The 11,620-nt window shown below is 40.9% G+C and overlaps 1 non-coding gene across 1 annotated transcript; it reads right to left on the bottom strand.

Annotated features, from left to right (window-relative positions):
- Positions 1 to 2,806: 2,806 nt before the first annotated feature.
- Positions 2,807 to 2,911, bottom strand: LOC114710018. Its single transcript, XR_003737007.1, has one exon. It is a non-coding gene; the product is annotated as a U6 spliceosomal RNA (small nuclear RNA).
- Positions 2,912 to 11,620: the final 8,709 nt, after the last annotated feature.

Raw genomic sequence — 11,620 nt, 5'->3', positions numbered from 1 at the left:
TGAACTCCTGTTCACATGACTACTACTGAACCAAGTTCCAAGTTCCACGATACAGTTTTTGTTTGTTGGTTTTTGTTTTGTTTTCTGGATTCTTGTTGTGTTTTTGTTGTTTTCCTTTTATTGAAAATAGATTCTTTTCTCACACAATATATCCTGATTATACTTTCCCCTCCCTCTACTCCTCCCAGTTCCTCCCCACCTCCCTTCCTATCTGGATCCACACCCTTTCTGTCTCTCATTTGAAAAGAACAGGCTTCTAAGAGTTAACAAAACACAATAAAATATAATAATACAAAACAAAAACAATCATATCAAAATTTGACAAGGCAAGCCAACAGATGGAAAAGAGCTCAAGGGAAGACAGAAAAATTTCAGAGTCTTTTCTAGATTTTAAATATTAATCCCCTCTCAGATACATGGTTTTGAAAGATTTTTTTCCCATTCTCTAGGCTGTATATTCCTTCTGTTGATTATTACTTCTGCTTAACAGAAGCATTTTAATTTCATCCACTCCTCTTTTTTTCCTATTTTAAGAGTTATTTACCACACTATTCATAGTCCTTTTATAAAGTCCTTGCTTATGCTCATATTTTAAGTGTTATGCCAATATTTCCTTTCCTCAAGCAGGTTCAAAAGTGGTAGTCTGTGGTGATATATTGTGTATCAAATAAAGCTTGCCTGAAGATCAGAGGACAGAACAAGCCACTAGATTAAACAGAAGCCAGGCATTGGTGGTGGTGCACACCTTTAATCCTAACACTTTGAAGGCAGAGGCAGGTGGATCTCTATGAGTTCCAGGCCAGCCTGGTCTATAAAGTAAATATTAGGATAGGCTCCAAAACTACACAGAGAAACCCTGTCTCGAAAAAAAAAATCCTAACACTCAGAGACAGAGATCTGTCTGCATCTCTTTGAGTTCAAATCCACCCTAGACTCCGTGAGACTGACTCAGTCTAGGAGAGAAACAGAGCCAGGCAGTGGTGGCACACACCTTTAATCCCAGTACTTGGGAATCTTGTGGCTTTAATCACAGCACTTGAGATCTCATGCCTTTGCTTGGGAAGCACACATGCCTTTAATCCCAGGAAGTGATGGCTGGGTGGAAAAAGGTATGTAAGGCACGAGTCGACAGGAACTAGAGGCTTTTTCAGGCTGCGGAGTTGGTGGCTGTGGCTTGTTCCTTTGTCTGATCTTTCAGCATTACCCCAATATCTGGCCCCAGCTTTTTTATTAAAAGACCATTTAAGATTCGGGTTACACCATCTTACATCAAGGTTTTGATCCAGTTTGAATTGGTTTTTGTTCAGAGAGTGATAGGGATCTATTTTCCTTCTTTTACATGTGGATATCTGCGTTTCCTAGTACAACCTGTTTTAAAGGCTTTTTGCTCGTGTATATTTTCAACATCTTTGTCGAAGACTAGGTGACGGTAACTGTATGGGTTTATTTCTTGATTCTGTATTCCATTTCACTGGTCTACATGTCTGGTTTTGCACATTTGGCTCCAGTGTATTAACATTATGTATTATGATATTTCCAGCATTGTTCTTTGTTCTTAGGTTTTCTTCGGATGTTCAAGGCCTTTTGTGCTTTCGTGTGAAGTTTGGATTTGCTTTTTGGAATTATGTGGAGATAATATCATTAGCATTTTGATGTGGGTTGGTTTGAATCTCTAAGACTTTTAGTAGTCTATTTCACAATATTAATTCTGACAAGAAGTGAAATGGGAATCCTTTCCATCGAGTAGCGTCTTCTTCAATGTTTTTGATGATAGAGTTTACCAGATAGGAAGCTTGGGTTGACCATTAAGGGTCTTAATTATAGGATCATGTTGTCTGCAAATAGGGATAATTGACTTCTTGCTTTCCTATTACTGTCTCTTTTATTTATTTCTGTCTTATTTCTCTACTGAAGATTTTGAGGATTATATTGAATAAGAGTGGTATTCTTCATCTCATTCATGATTTTAGGAGAAGTGCTTTGAGTTTTTTCCTAGTTAGTATAATACTCACTATAGGTTTGCCATATAAAAGCAATTGTATGTTGAAAGTATGCTCCTTTGGGACTTGTATCATGAAGGAATGTTGAACTTTGTCAAGGACTTTTTCATATCTCTCATGTGATTTCTACCTAATGCTTTATGGTCAGTCTTGTTCCTTTTTCTTTCTTTCTTTCGTTCTTTCTTTCTTTCTTTCTTTCTTTTTTTTTTTTTTTTGGTTTTTCGAGACAGGGTTTCTCTGTGTAGCTTTGTGCCTTTCCTGGAACTCACTTGGTAGCCCAGGCTGGCCTCGAACTTACAGAGATCCACCTGGCTCTGCCTCCCAAGTGCTGGGATTAAAGGCGTGCGCCACCACCGCCCAGCATGTTCCTTTTTCTAAGATTGTAAGATTCATTATTAGACTATTTATGTGAGATCTAGCTGCAAACTTTCCTCTTAGAACTGCCTTATCTGAATCTCAGAGGTTGTAGTAAGTTGAGATTTGATTTTTCTTTGGTTCTAGGAATTTTTAAGTTTTTCTCCCTGATTTCTTCAATGAGCTGAAAGGTCATTCAAGAGTTTACTATTTGGTCTCTATGTATTTGTGTCCTTTCTTTAACTTACCTTGAAATTGATATGATAAAATACAGCGATTTTTATCCTTTTTTATTTGTGAAGACATACTTTCTGTCCTCAAGTGAGATCTATTTTAGAGATGGTTCCAAGAGTTTCTAATGGATGGAATAGTCTCTGTTAAGTCCATTTGATCTATTGTATAGTTTAACTCCATAGTTTCCTGATTGATTTTTTAGTTTGGATGACCCATCTAAAGATGAAAATGAGGTTTTGAATTTGCATGTCATCCTTGCGCAGGGGCCATGCTAATCTTCTCTGTATCATTTGAAAATAGGGTTTTGAAATTGCCCACTTTTCTTATAACAGGTCCTATCACATTTTGTGTGCATTAGTGTTTGCTTTATGCAATCGGGAGCCTCAATATTTTCTGAATATGTATTTACAATTGTTGTGTATTCTCTATGCATTAATTACCCCTTTTATTTATATATAGTTCCCTTATTTGATACCAGATATCACAATAGCTACACCAGCTTGTTTGGGGCTTCCATTTGCATGATAGGTTGACTTCTCTTCTTTCATTCTCAGTCTGCAGGTCTCTTTGCTAGTGCAGTCTGTTCCTTGGAGACAACAGGTAGTTAATTGGACTGTGTTTTCTAACTCAGTATTTCTGTTTCTTCGTTGATACTTCGTCCTTGTTTAGAATTTGGTGCTCTTCATTGGCGAGTCAAGAACATTCACATATGTGGTAAATGTTTACATATATTTCCTAATTCCTATAATTTTGTGAGTTTCCTTTTCTGGTCAGTTGGATTAGTGTTGGTTTTCTTTTTCTTCTATGAATATTAAGGGTTTGCTGTTTTACTATGTTGAGCAACATATTTTCCTTTGAGTGTCTTCTTCAGTGTTGGGTTGGTGGTCATAAAATCTTTTAGTTTATGCTTGTTTGGGGAATGTTATTGTAGTTATTGTATCTCTTTCTGTTTTAAATGATAGCTTTGCCTCATATAGCAATGTTGGTTGGAAATGATTTACTTTTCGTAGCTTAAATTATATTGTTGCATACTTTTCTGACTTTTGGGGTTACTGATGAAATATCTGATATTATTCTTCTGTCTTCACTTTAGTGAGTTAGTATTTTCCACTATAGGTTTTAACATAATGTCTTTATTTTGTATTTTTGACATCTTGAGTAAAATGTGTTTTCATAACTTATTGGGAAGACACAAACAAATGTCTCTGCATTCTTGACCAGCACCAACAATAGACCAAAAGTACGATATTATCAAAATCCAATTCAGTGACAGCAATGAGTTTATTGCGCTTGTTTATAGACCATGGGTGAGATGTTACTTACCATAGGTTACACCCAAACAACAGAATCACTGCAAAGCCCTACTCCATCCTGGATGGTGACCTCTTGGAAGCTACATCATGGAGTCCCTTTTCAATTAACCTTCCACTTTCTACATAGTGTAACATCTCCTAAAGTCACTCTCAGGTAGGGGAGTGAGTAGTATCTAGAATTCCGGTGACAGGCTATTGACCCTCCCTCGGGAGTATCAATAGTTCATTACAATTGACCTGGCCACCACTGTTTTGTTTTACTCCAGTTGTCATGGTTATCAGGGAAAAGTCCAGGATGGCATCTATTTTTTCCTGGAAGAAAAAGCACTGTATAACATGTACCTTGAGTAAATTCTTCTCTCCTCATGCCTGTTTAGGGTTCTAAGTATTTTTGTGATGGCTAATCTTGGTTGTCAACTTGACTACACCTGGAAGTAACTAAAAACCCAAGTCACTGGGCACATCTGTGAGGGATTTATAGTTAATTAGATCATTTGAGGTCTGAAGACCTTCCCTAAATCTGGGCCATACCTCCTCATGGCAGCCTAGACAAAGGACATGGAAGAAAGCTTTTGCTCTTTGCCTGCTTGCCCCCAATCTCCCTTCACTGGCACCAGAGTCTATTTCTTGGGTATTCAGATGTATAGTGAAGACCAGCTGAGACATCCAGCCTTGTGGACTAACAACTGCTGGGTTCCTGGACATTCCGATAGTCATTGTTGGACTAGCTGGACCACAGTCTGTAAACCACTCTAATAAACCCACTTTGTGTGTGTGTGCGCGCGCGCGCACGCGCGCAAGCACTCTCACTCTATTACTTCTGTTCTAGAGAACCCTCACTAATACAGATGTCCATTTCTTTCTCTTGATTTTGAATGTGTTTTGAAATATTGGTCACCTAGTTTCTTAAGGACCATCATGTTTGCATAAAATGTCCAGGATGACTCTGAGATTCAGAAAGGTTTCAGGGTAAAAGCTGAGAATGTTGATTCCCAAAGTAGCACTGTAAAAGCCAAAGTTGCATTTTAAGTTTTAATTACTATGCCAAAGAGATCCATGAAACAAAAATGCCTCTGATCTGCAAGCCCCTTGCCCAAGGATAGACAGTTCCTGAAATGCTGGAGACTATTGTTTATGGGAGATAACAAGCCCCATGTTTTTATTCCCCTAAACAAGTTAGTTTGACCCATCTGCACAAGATGTACTTGATCACATATGGGCAGGAGGTTCACAGGCTGGAGGTATATCAGGATGTGTGCTTGCTCCTGATTGGACCTGACAGAAAATGCAATGAATTGTGGGTTTTCCTTCTTAAGCTGCTTCGTGTTCTGAGCCATTTTCCCAGGAACCTGGGTACGGACCTGGCCAGAGCCCATCCACCTGGCCAGTATTTAATAAGACTTGCTTTCCCGGGCAGTGGTAGCACACGCCTTTAATCCCAGCACTCGGGAGGCAGAGGCAGGTGGATCTCTGTGAGTTTGAGGCCAGCCTGGTCTACAAAGTGAGTTCCAGGAAAGGAGCAAAGCTACACAGAGAAACCCTGTCTCGAAAAACCAAAAAAAAAAAAAAAAAAAAAATACTTGCTTTAAAACTGACTTTAAACTGTGGTAGTGGTCTTTTTCTCAATCAGTGGAGTTAACAGCACCTAAAACTGACCCAAAACACATATTCAGGTAGTTTTTCAGAAACAAAAGAATTATATATAAATATGAGGAACAAGGTTTCCAAAAGGGAAAAAATGTTGGGAAATAAACCACCTTCTGGTACTCTAGCTAGCTTTATGTGTGATAAATACTGACTTGTAAGTATTTGAAAAAATGGAGGGAAATATTTCTACCTCCAAACTGGTTTATCTTGTGTGCTTAACAAGGACCTGGCCAATACAATTTTTAAAAATCAAATAGGTGGCCTGCTTTAATTAAAATGTAAAATGATCTGAAAAAGGGAAAGCTTAAAATTGGTAATTCATAATAAAAATAACTCTTCAAAACTAAACAAATGTTAGTTAAATTATACCCTAAAATTAAAATTAATTAAAAATATTTTTAGAGTTTATATCAAAACTCAAGATAAATTCTAAAATAACTCCCTGCTCATCTCTTTGACTGTAGTTCTTTATATCTGACTTAGTTTTCCTTGAACAGCTTTTTTCCTCCATTTAACTCTGATGCTTCCATTTAAAAATGTCTTTAATATACAATCCTGTTTGCAAATTCATTCCAGCATTAAAAACAAATAAAAAAATCTCCATTTGTCCTGAATGGAAGTTCCCAGAGCTTTGAAGATCTCCCCAGGCTGGTAAAGATGATAGCATGAAGCTATGTCTGTGTCCCCTCAAATCAATCCTGGCCATTTTTGCTTGGACATGTATTCAAGGTAAGTTTCTCTGCCATTTGATTTATTGATCCTGTTAAATTGGGGGTATGTTCCTTTGCTTCTGTTTTTGTCACCAAAAATGCACTAAATATTTAAATTACACTGACACCAGAAATAGACATTTCCTAGACCCATCCATACTCTGATCCTGGGTCATATGTAGTAAAGCATGACTTTTCTGACTATCTGAAACTTAAAAGAATGGACTTTAAAGGATATAGGTGTCTCCCCAGGAGTCTCATGCTGGCAAAAGGAAGGGGTACCAGCTAGAGGGTCAACATGGTTCCCTGAAAGAATTTCAAACGGTTCTGGCAACTTATCAAACTGCCTTGCTGGATGAGACTAAAACCTAAATGATGATGGTGATGAGTCAGTGGTGGGCATCACCACACCTTTACCAGGACTGCTTGTATGTGCATATCCTTGGCCCTCTGTTTAAAATGTGATCTTACTTCAAGGCCCTAAAGATGGACTTGGGGAGGTTCTGAATCACTTTGTCCCTCTTCCCAATGTGACGTCATTAAAGAAATCTTTTTGTACTTCCCACTTTTAATTTGACTCTTTTAACTGATCTTTTGTGTTACTAATCTTTTTTCACATCTTAAAGAAATAAAGATAAGTTTTCTAGCCCTGGCAGACTCTGGAGGACCAGCACAGCTCAGCCCCAAGTCCCTAGACTTGGGGCAGGAAGAATTCACCCACGAGTGCTGGCACCAGACTGTCAGCACCACTATGCTCTCTCAGCAGAATCACCTCACCAGTCCAGATATCTAGATAATGACTTTTGTTTGAAGTTTCATATTGTGGCCCAGAACAGAAGACAGGAACCTGCACAGCACCAGTAAGACTGAGCAGGAGACAAAGATCCACATGACATTCATTCCAAGGCTCTCTGCCCTGGGCCTGGGAGAGAAAACACAGTATGGGTTATGGGGGGGGGGAGAGGGAGAGGGAGAGGGAGAGGGAGAGGGAGAGGGAGAGGGAGAGGGAGAGGGAGAGGGAGAGGGAGAGGGAGAGGGAGAGAGAGAGAGAGAGAGAGAGAGAGAGAGAGAGAGAGAGAGAGAGAGAGAGAGAGAGAGAAAGAGAGAGAGAGAGAGCCGGGGCCATGGTGCTGTTCAGGACTGAGCTGAAGCCGAGGGTCATGTCTGTACCTATGGCTCTCCTGCAGCCATGGTCTGTGTTGATGTCCTTGGCTCCTGTTACCACTGAAGACCAAGAGCTGCAAAGAGTTGGATCCACCCCTCACTGGCTGCAACACTAGGGAGAACTGGTCCTACCACTCACCAGCTACAGCACTGGAGAGAGCAAGCCGGTCCTGTACCTCACCTGGGCAGCATGACAAAGATGACCCTGTTGGTGGGCCATGGGTGGGTTGGCCCGGAGGACATAAGAGTGGGAAAGCTGGTCCTGCCTCCTGTCAGCTCCGCCCCCCATCTATCATATGGTGGTGTGGGCAAGAAAGAGAAGCCCCTATACCCCTTGAGACCTGTGATAGGTGGGAGAGCAGTCCCTGAGGTCACTAGGGTGAGAGAGCTGGCCCTGGAGCACTAGAGAAAGTGGCCCCTATACCTCGACTACACAACAGAGTAGAGCTGGCCTGGTAGTGACTCCAAGGACATGAGAACAGGAAAATCAGCCCACTTCTTGCTGCTCACTACATAGGGATAGCTAGCTGGGGCAGTACTGGAGAGTTCACCCTGGTGTTGATGATGAAGGAAAAAGCTGGTGGGTTGATTAACTCAGTAACCATCCACACCCAGAAACAGAACTATGAGTTGGCCCACCCTATCTATGATCTGCTGGAGCATGTGAAGAGGTTGGTCCTGCAGACCCAAAGTTACATGATCGCCGTGACACAGGACAACAACAGAATATCCAAGAGGAGCCCCAGTGAGTGCCCAGTATTGATGAAAGATCTCAAACCAGACCAATGACTCAATGCAATGAAAACTTGCAAGTAACAATATGTGGACTAAAGGACTATGTGACTTACTGTGTCACACTACAGCTTCCATAATGAGATTTTTCTTTCCTTTTTCTCTTTTCTTTAAAATGTTATTTTGTTTTGTACTGGGGGGTTAGCAAGGGTAGAGGGTAGATGGAAAGAGATGGGAAGATGAGTAGAATTGAGATGCATGCTGTGAAATCCACAAAGAATCAATAAAAAGTTAAATTTGAAAAAAAATAATAAACTTTCTACCACTTTTTTTCTCAACTGGATTCACCTAATTTCATGTAATTGTGTCATATGTGTCTATGATAATTGTGTTTATATGGTTTTGGTTGTTTTCATGTTTTTTGTCAAAAAGTTTAAAAAAAATAAACTATGATCACTCCAGTTCTTTTTTAACTCATTTTTGTGATATACTACAATTATTATTATTAGTTTTGAGACATAACCAACTAAAATGTACATGCAGAATCACAAACTAAAATATTGTGGTCATTTATTAAGACCTGATGGATGGGTGGTGGTACACACTTTTAATCCCAGCATTCTGGAGGCAGAGGCAGGAGGATCTCTGTGAGTTCGAGGCCAGCCTGGTCTACAGACTGAGTTCCAGGACAGCCAGGGCTACACAGAGAAACCCTGTCTTGAAAAACAAAAACAAAAATAAAAACAAAAACAAAAACAAAACACAAAAAAAGGGTGACATGAGATAAAATTTGTAAGGACTAAAAGTATGGCTTTTTCTCCTCAGTTTCCTCCCATCCCTCTTACGTGGCACAGAGAACCAAATACTGAGGTCAGCGGAGTGAAATGTATGGGAGAAAGAAAAGATCGGGAGAGAGCGGGGCTCATGAAAAAGGGAAAGGGGAAGGGGGAGTTGAACCCAGGGACCCAGGCACTGTATCCTAGTACACTGCCTTAAGGCCACACAACTGGGCTTGGTAAAAACTGACTAAACGGACTTATGAAGCTGCTGTGACGTATGGTAACGACTCCGGAAGTCAGGGCTTAGAATGTAGCTAGATCCACTTCCAAGGACCCAAGACTCTCAGAACCGGTTAAAACCGCCCCCTTGTGTGAACCCACAGTTCTCAAAATCACAGTAAACTGCCTTTTAAGGGACCGAACACTTTGAGAACTCCCCTAAAAAATCCTCCTTGTGACCCAACTGACCGTTGGTGGTGTTGATCACGTGAGGAACGTCAATCATCTCTGCAAAGCCATGTAATGCTTAGGTCCAGTACCTGACACATATCACCTCCTCAATAAATGTCTGTATTCTGTAGATGTTCTGTGTAAGGTCCTGTGTGGAGATAGGTGAGAAGACTGAAGAAATCACCCGGTCAGTCACTACCGGATATTTGGGTATTTGTAGCCATAGGAACAATAGCTGCTGTAATATTTTAAACATGATTTATTTATTTTTATTTTTATTTTTATTTTCTGTGCATTGGTATTTTTCCCTGCATGCATGTCTGTGAGGGTGTCAGATCCTCCAGAACTGGAGTTACAGACAGTTGTGAGTTGTCATGTGGGTGCTGAGAATTGAGGTCCTCTGGGAAGAGCAGCCCGTGCTCCTAACCACTGAGTCATCTCTCCAGCCCTAGCTGCTGTAATCTCACGCATCCTTTATTCATTTTATTATTGGTTGACATATTTGCATATATATGGGATGAGGGACATACTTTGGTTCATTGGCTAATGATACATAAGATTCGTTGGGTTTGGGAACAAAAAAAGCTCAAAATAACTTAAAAGCAGGGAAATCGGGCGGTGAAGGGAATCGAACCTAAGGTCTCCTACACGGAAACCCGGAACTCTGCCCCTAGGCTACATTCCCAGGGGGCATTGCGGCCTCTCAAATGGCATAAAAAAAGACTATGACCCAGGCTAAAGAGTACTAGTGAAGTCCAGACTGATAACCTAGCTAAACCCATTTCCCCAGACCTAAGACTCAGAACCCTGTACTTCTAGCTAAAGGACACCAGGGTACAAATCATTAGCAATGAACTGTTTATCTAAAAATGGAAGAAAGAGGCTTAAATGTGCTCATCTGACAGGTTCAGGACACACAATATCTCCAGCCCCCATCCTTCCTCACTTCACTCCTCACCTTCACAGTTTCTAGGTCTCCATTCTGACTTCCCGCTCATTCATTGGATACTCATGGCCTCTCCAAACCACTCGTTAAGTTTTTTTTTTTTTTTTTTAATCAATCTTGGCTGTAACTCATAATCTCTCCATCTACAAAACTTGTTTTAAAATTGACAGTATCGTGCATGGGCAGTGGTGGGGCGCGATTCTAATCTGAGCGCTAGGGAGGCAGAGGCAGGAGGATCTCTATGAGTTTGAGACCAGCCTGATCTACAAAGTGAGTTACAGGACAGCCAGGGCTACACAGAGAAACCCTGTCTTGAAAAAAGAAAAACAAAAACAACAACAACAAAACACAAAAAAGGTGAGATGAGATAAAACTCGTGAGGACTAAAAGCATGGCTTTTTCTCCTCAGTTTCCTCCCATCCCTCTCACGTGGCTCAGAGAACCAGAGGAGTGAAATGTGTGAGGGAAAGAAAAGATCAGCAGAGCGCATGGAAAAAGGGGAAGGGGAAGGGGGAATTGAACCTGAGGGCTTAGGCACAGTATCCCAGTACTTTGCCACAAGACCATATTCAGGCAACAACGGGGTCTGACTAAACGGGCTTATGAAGCTGCTGTGACGTATGGTAACGACTCCGGAAGTCAGGACTTAGAATGTAGCTAGATCCACTTCCAAGGACCCAAGACTCTCAGAAACGGTTAAAACCGCTCTCCTTGTGTGAACCTACAGTTCTCTAAATCACAGTAAACTGCCTTTTAAGGGACCCAACACTTTGAGAACTCCCCTAAAAAATCCTCCTTGTGACCCAACTGACCGTTGGTGGTGTTGATCACGTGAGGAACGTCAATCATCTCTGCAAAGCCATGTAATGCTTAGGTCCAGTACCTGACACATATCACCTCCTCAATAAATGTCTGTATTCTGTAGATGTTCTGTGTGAGGTCCTGTGTGGAGATAGGTGAGAAGATTGAAGAAATCACCCGGTCAGTCACTACTGGATATTTGGGAATAGGAACAACAGCTGTTGTAATATTTTAAACATGATTTATTTATTTTCTGTGCATTGGTGTTTTTCCCTGAATGCATGTCTGTGTGGGGTGTCAGATCCTCTGGAACTGGAGTTACAGACAGTTGTGAGTTGTCATGTGGGTGCTGAGAATTGAAGTCCTCTGGGAAGAGCAGCCCGTGCTCTTAACCACTGAGTCATCTCTCCAGCCCTAGCTGCTGTAATCTCACACATCCTTTATTAATTTTATTATTGGTTGACATATTTGCATATATATGGGATGAGGG

The sequence above is a fragment of the Peromyscus leucopus genome, chromosome X (assembly GCF_004664715.2).
Source record: "Peromyscus leucopus breed LL Stock chromosome X, UCI_PerLeu_2.1, whole genome shotgun sequence".
Taxonomy (NCBI): domain Eukaryota; kingdom Metazoa; phylum Chordata; class Mammalia; order Rodentia; family Cricetidae; genus Peromyscus; species Peromyscus leucopus.
Note: the sequence above shows the minus strand (reverse complement) of the source record. Positions and strands in the feature narration are given on the sequence as shown.